We start from the raw sequence: 6,520 nt of genomic DNA, 5'->3' as shown, positions 1-6,520 counted from the left end.
TTTTCTGAGTAATTGCCAGGGGCTCGGTAAGTTCATTAGCTAATTCTGTTTAGTCTGGGGGTTTCATATTAGCCAGGCTGGCTGATTTGTACAGATTCAATTTTGCAAAGTATTCCCTTTCCTGCTCTTTATCTTAGGGTCTACCGAGGACTCTGGGAGGCTTTTCTCTCCTCTGTCCTCAGCAGTCCCCCCTCCCTGCCCCTTTCAGGGGCTGATGAAGGAAGAGGGGGGTGCAGGGCTTTAGCCTTCAGGGTGGAGCTCAATCTCTACTGTTCCCATCACATCATGAGCAACAGGTGAGCTGAACACATCTGTTCCTCTCCCACCTACCAGGACCATCTCCAACCCACCAGAACCACCTCCAGCTCACCAGGACATCCCCACACCACCAGGACCACCTCCAACCCACCACCAGACACCCCTGGCTCCACTTCAGGCTCTCTGTCCTCAGGTTTGCTTTGCTCACTGGGTTATCAGGCATGAACCACCCTTTGCCAGGGGAACATCAGACTTGGATGAGGGCAGCAAGTGCAGCTTGAGCAAGGAAATGATTCCAAGCAACCTGAGCATCCTCCCCGTCAAGGACGCTCAGGGTCCACTCCACAGGCAGGAGGCTGGTGGGAAAATATCCAGCTCAAACCTGTCCACAGCAAGGATGGAGGAAAACTTCCACTGCTTTTAAAATTATTATCATATTTCCCTCTCCAACAAGGAAATCACAACCTCTGCTTGAAACTTCCTGTGTTATCCAGAGGAACATCCCCCCCCCAGGTCCTGCCGTGGGCAGCCTCTGCCGCCCCCTGAGCACAGCCCCGTGCCCCACATCTGGCTAGCACATTTCCCAGCCCCCAGCCAGGCCCCGGTGGCGGCGGGGGATTTGTTTTTCCCTTTCCCTGCCAACATCTGGCTGAGCAGCAGAGGGGCAGAGCCAGCGTGGAGCCGTCTTTGCTGTCCTGGCAGGGCTGGCAGCCTGGCTCTGCAGAGGGACCCCTGTCCTTCCCCCTGCAGGGAGCCAACGCCAGCTCCATTTTCAGGCACTGGGGGCTGCTCTTGCTCTTTGGTGAGTGCCCACCGTGGGGAGCTGGAGCCTTGGGGGGACTTTGAGGAGGGGGGAAAAAAAGAAAAATGAAATTCTTTCCTTCCCCTGCAGTCCCGGGGCCGGTGTTTGAGCAGCCACAGCTCCCATCCCTTCTGGCTGCTCCCCTCCTCCCCTCGGTGCTGGCTGACCCGCCGGCCTCCGGACGCATTTATTTATCTGATCCCAGCTTTATTTAGGATGTGTTTCCAGGGCAGCCGGTGCAGAGGGAGGTTTGGAGGGCTGCCGAGGGGGTCCACAGCTGCAGCCCTCCGCCCAGAGCGCTGCCGTGCCTGCGGGGCACCCTGCTCACATGGGCACCTCTCGGCCACCCCATCCCACAGGAACCCCGCCTCATCCACTGCTGTGTGTGCTGGCCACGCCGGGAGCCCTTTCCATGGGAGAGCCCTTCCCCTGGACTGCTGTGTGGCCTGTTCGCTTGGCATGGGCAAAGCCATCCCTGGCAACTATTTCCCTGGAATGCCTGCAGGGAAGAGGCTCCCTGGGTACCCTTCAATCAAGCAGAGCTCAGCTCTCTGCCTGCCTTTTCCCCTCAAAAGTACCCCCTGCACCCCGGCCGGGCCTTTTGGCAGACCCAGGCTTGCCTCTGCCGCCCACCGGCGGCACAGGAGGGGGCGGGCCGCCCACGGAGCGAGGCCGGGGGTCCCGGCGAGGGGCTGCAGCTGGGGGCGGCTCGGTCGGCGGGAGGAGAGCGGCGGGCGTGCTCGGAGCCACGGCCAGCGCCTGGAAGGGATCTCCCATCCGGCGCTGGCAGGAGAGAGCGCATTCACCAATGCTGCTGGGATTTAGCTTCTCAGCATCTGCCTTCCCATGTGCTGCAGGGATTATAAAAGGAAATGAAACAAAGCCCGTGGATCTGACCTGGCTGAAGCAATGCCCTGGCTGGAGGTACCGGTGGCTCCGGCTCAAGGTCTGCAGCCTCAGCCCCGGGAGCAGGCGGCTCCCTCTCTGTGCTCGGGGCAAAAGCGACCTGAACCTCGTGTCTGTGGTTGGAAACAGCTGGGCAGATGTGCTGGGCTCACCCAGGGGAGCACAGGGGGGTGGCACAGGGTTTGTTTGGCATTTCTGACCTGCCTGCCCTGTCTTGGGATGAACTCAAGGAGGAAGAGGATGCTGTAGGCAGCTAGGGTTGCTGCAGGGAGCTGCGGGTTCTGGGGGTGCTGCAGGGAAGTTGGGAACACTGCCTGCCTCTGCATTAAATGGGAGAAGCACAGTCTGAAGCCTGTTCCATGTCTGCAACCACCAACAAACCAGACTTTGTGCTCGTGGTGCTGCTAATTTAAGGAGACAAACAGTTGGGCCGGGGTGCTGATGGTCCTGACAAGCTGTGCCTGGGCTCTCAGCACACCCTCGGCGCTACCCACCACCCTGGCTGCCCTTAAATTCAGGTGCCTTCAGCTTTTGCTCCTTCTCACCACAGCTGTGCTGTGGCACTGGGCAGATGCCAGGCCTGGGCAGAGGGTCTGCACCCCTTACCCAGTTTGGGGGAGTCCCTTGCCCTCAGGGGGCTGGGATGGGGATGAGGATGTGTCCCTAGCAGGGTGAGCAAACCTCTCCTCTCTGTTTGCTTGGTGCCACTTTGCAGTGTGGCCACCCGGGTACCTCACAGGCAGCCTCTGTGCAGGGATGGGGCTTTAAGCCCTGAAAAGTCACGTGCTGGGGCTTTGGAGCTGTGCTGGACCATGGGGCAGCCCCCCTGGACCAGCTCCACAGCTCTGCTGCTGCTCCCCAGAACCTGTGCAAGGGGTTTGGTGTGAGATGGGCTTTATTTACACCTGGGGGGTTTGGAGGGCTGTGACTGTGCTTCCCTGTGACTAATGCCTTGTGCTCTTCCTTGAGCACAGAACACATCACTCCCCAGCATTAGTTTTAAAAAGGAAATCAATACAGCCCATTTATTTTTAGCCTGGATTTAGGATGTTTTGGAATAGGAACTGAGCTGCGATTTGGAGGCAGCAGGCTCACCATCTTCTCCAGGGTGTGTCAGACAGAGGAACCAGCTTTGAACACTGGGTAGGTATTGACTGATGTGTTCTCAAGGAACTGATGCCCCACGGTGTGAGTGGGGAGCTCTCTGAGGGTGTGGGAAGGGCTTGGAGCACATGGGGGAGCTGTGCTGGCTGCTCAGGCTGATTTTGTGTATCCAATGAGGTCTCAGGATTTAACTGGGCTGTGGCAGGGCTGGGCTTGGTCTTGGGGACCTTGTGACAGTAGAATTGTAAAGGGTTGGGTCAGAAGGGACTTTAAAGGTCAGGGATACCTTCCACTGTCCCAGGCTGCTCCAAGCCCTGTCCAACCCGATTCTGAACTTTTTCATGAGGCAGCCACAGCTTCTCTGGACAACCTGTGCCAGATCTCATCATCCTTACAGGTGGAATTTCTCATATCCAGCCTAACCCCGGTCAGTTTGAAGCCCTTCCCCTTGTCCGTGTGACAAGCACCGTGTCAGCGTGAGGCAATGCTCCTCCTCACCAAGGCAGAGCTAAAGCCCAGGAGATCCAGCCCGAGGCCGCGGCAGGCTCAGGGCAGCGCTGGGAGCAGGGTGGGAGCTGAGGAAGGTGAAGGTGGTGCCGTGCAGGAGGCGGTCTGGGGTGGCCCTGCTCGGCTGGGTGCTCAGGACGCCTCGGTGTCACCGGGAATGTGACTTTGGGACCCTCCCGCAGCGAGCAGGGAGCGGGAGCCGCTGGCAGCGGCCGCAGCCCAGAAGATGGCACCAGCGCTCCGCGCTCGGGAGGGAGGGACGGGCGGGAGGGAGGGAAGGAGGGATGGGTAGATGGGTGGGTGGAGGGATGGATGGAGGGATGGATGGATGCTCCTGGAGAGGAGCGTAGGGATGCTCCGGGGGCGCTGGGACAGGCAGAGGCCATGCAGGCCCCGCTGCCAGCTCGGGCCAGCTTTCCCCCAGATCTGAGCAGGTGGGGACACGCTGGGGACTGATCCCCCTGCTCCTGGTCTGGCTCTCATGCTAGTTTGGGAGGGTCTTACCTTGCTGCTATTCGGCCCCTTGTCCATCTCTGCTGTCACTAAACCAGACTGGGAAGGTGTGCAGGTGCTGCCTTCCCAAATGCACCAGAACAGCAGCAGCTCCACGCCCTGACCCTGGCAAGCCCTGGCTGCTGCTTCTCAGAGGAAGATGAAGGTGTTGTCTTTACCTGGGAAGGTGCTGGTTCCTCAGGTGCACTGACCTGGCCAGGGAAGATGCTCATACTCCCCCTCCACCCCCAGCAAAGCTCATGGTGCCTGCAGCCCCCAAAGCTCTTGTTCATCCCCATCTAATGTGTGGATAAATAAGCAGAGAAAGATGTGGTGATGCCACCCCCCCTTTCACATTGCTCCAGCTTCCAGGGCTGTGCCTTCCCTCGCAGTCAGGTTTAACCGTGGGATTTCTCTCCCGGCAGAGGAACCCATCTGTCTTGGAGCAGATTAGAAAGATGTCACTTCCCCAGCACAGCCATTTATCACGGCGGCTGGGGAAATTAGCAGGGCCCGAGCAGGGAGGAGGGAAACTGCGCTTGTCCTGGAGCTCTAAGTAGAGGTTGTGGGGAATTCTAGCTGGACTATTTCTAGCTTGGCATTAATTTGTCCTGAAAAGAAAACCAGAGCCTTGGATTTCCACCTTCAGGTCATGATGTGGAAGAGAGCAATAAATTCTATCCAAATTTACAGGACAGAATAGCTGGGGTCTCTCAAGCATTGGGGTTTCATTCAAAAACTAATATCCTCCTTTCAGTTGTTAATTCCAGCAGCCAGGGTATAAATGAAGCCACAATAACAAGGGTGGAACAAGCCACATCACCCTGTTGTGGTTTGCAGGGTTACCTGCACCTCTCTGGGAGCAGCCTGGGGGACAGCAATGGCACAAGGAGCCTCAGTCGCTCCTTGCCAACTGGAAACATGACAAAACTCAGGAAAAAATAAAATAAAAAAAAAAAAGAAAGCGATTTTGCAGCCACAGTGCTGCAAACAAACGAAGAGTAAAATGCAAATTAAAACAGATAAAAATTCCTTGGCAGTGTCCCCTTTAAGCGCCATATATTTTTATCTTGCTCTGGTTTTATTTGCTGGAAAGAGAAACATAAAGAGAGAAACATTCAATTAAACCTGCTTGTCAGCTGGAGCCCCCAGGGGGCTGGAAGAGGGGGCTCTGCCAGGAGTGTCCTCTGCACTGTCCCCACCAGGGAGGGCTGGGGGTGCCTGGGACCATCCCTTGCCTCTCTGCTGGTCCTCTGCTGTCACAGCCAGCTGGTGGCACAGGGCTGTGCCTGCGAGGCACCGCTAATCTCCATAGTAACCAGGGCCTCATTTCTGGCAGGATTGGTCCCCCTGGCTGTGAGGCAAAGAGGGGCTGTGCCTTCCCTGCAGCGATGCTGGCTGTCCCCAAGCACTTGTGTTCTGTCCTCTTCCTCTCTGTGACAGCAACCTCACCTTGCCCAGCCCCTGCTGGCTCCTTTCCTGGCCATGTCTGCTCTCTGTCCTTCTCGCTCCCCTGCACTGGTGCCAGGAGGACCCACATTCTGCAATGAGGGAGCCCTGTAAATCCAGGGCTCACAGCTGGGACTTTTGGGGCAGAAAGTGCCTCTTCTGTTGCATGTGGGGACTCTCTGGTGTCCTCACTCTGCTGACAAAGAGGGAGATGCTTACAGGGTGGTTTCTGCTTGGGTCATCGGCTTTTCCTTCTGGAGGGTGAAATGTTGGAGTTTCCAACATTTCCCAGATGGCAGGGATGAGGATGAAGGCTAGCTGTGGATCCCAGCATGTGACATTTTCCTGTGAAAAGTTTCTCCCCAAACCAGGCAGGGCTTCTGTGAGCATTCCTTGCCCAACCAGGCAGAGCAGATTCCCAATAAAAACTGGTGATGTGGAGGATCCAGGCCATGTGCTGGTGGGAAGGAACCAGCCACTGGCTTTTTTTCTCTGAAGGCACAAGGCAGTGGAGAAGATCCTTCCAGAAATAATCCCTTTGTGGGTACCTAGACTTGCCTTGGTGGGAAGGGAATCCTCTGGCCTGGGCGGAAGGTGCTGATTAGCAGTGGTGTGACAGCAGCAGCTGCAATGTAGACATCTGTCTCCTCATAACTACAGTGAGACCAATGCCTTACTCCCTTGCATGAATTCATCAGCTGGGAACGACTTTCTGTCTCCACTGACCCTGGGCTGGAGCTGAGCCCGTGACAGCAAGGGAAAAGGGTCTATTTACCCATGAAAAATATCCTGAGGTATCTGGAGCCTCTTTGAGCTTCAAACACAGGTGGGACCAAGGATGTGCTGTGCATGGGGAGGTGCTGGTAGGACTGGAGCACCCAGTGAGGGTGCAGGGAGCCTCGCTGAAACTTCAGGTCATGCCCATGAGCCGTGGGAGAGAGAGACATACCAAAAATATCAGCGAGAGTGGCAGCTCAGCTCGCCTCCTGCCAGGATCCTGCA

This window comes from Prinia subflava, chromosome 15, assembly GCF_021018805.1.
Source record: "Prinia subflava isolate CZ2003 ecotype Zambia chromosome 15, Cam_Psub_1.2, whole genome shotgun sequence".
NCBI lineage: Eukaryota > Metazoa > Chordata > Aves > Passeriformes > Cisticolidae > Prinia > Prinia subflava.
The sequence above is the reverse complement of the archived record's forward strand: the minus strand, read 5'-3'. Positions refer to the sequence as shown.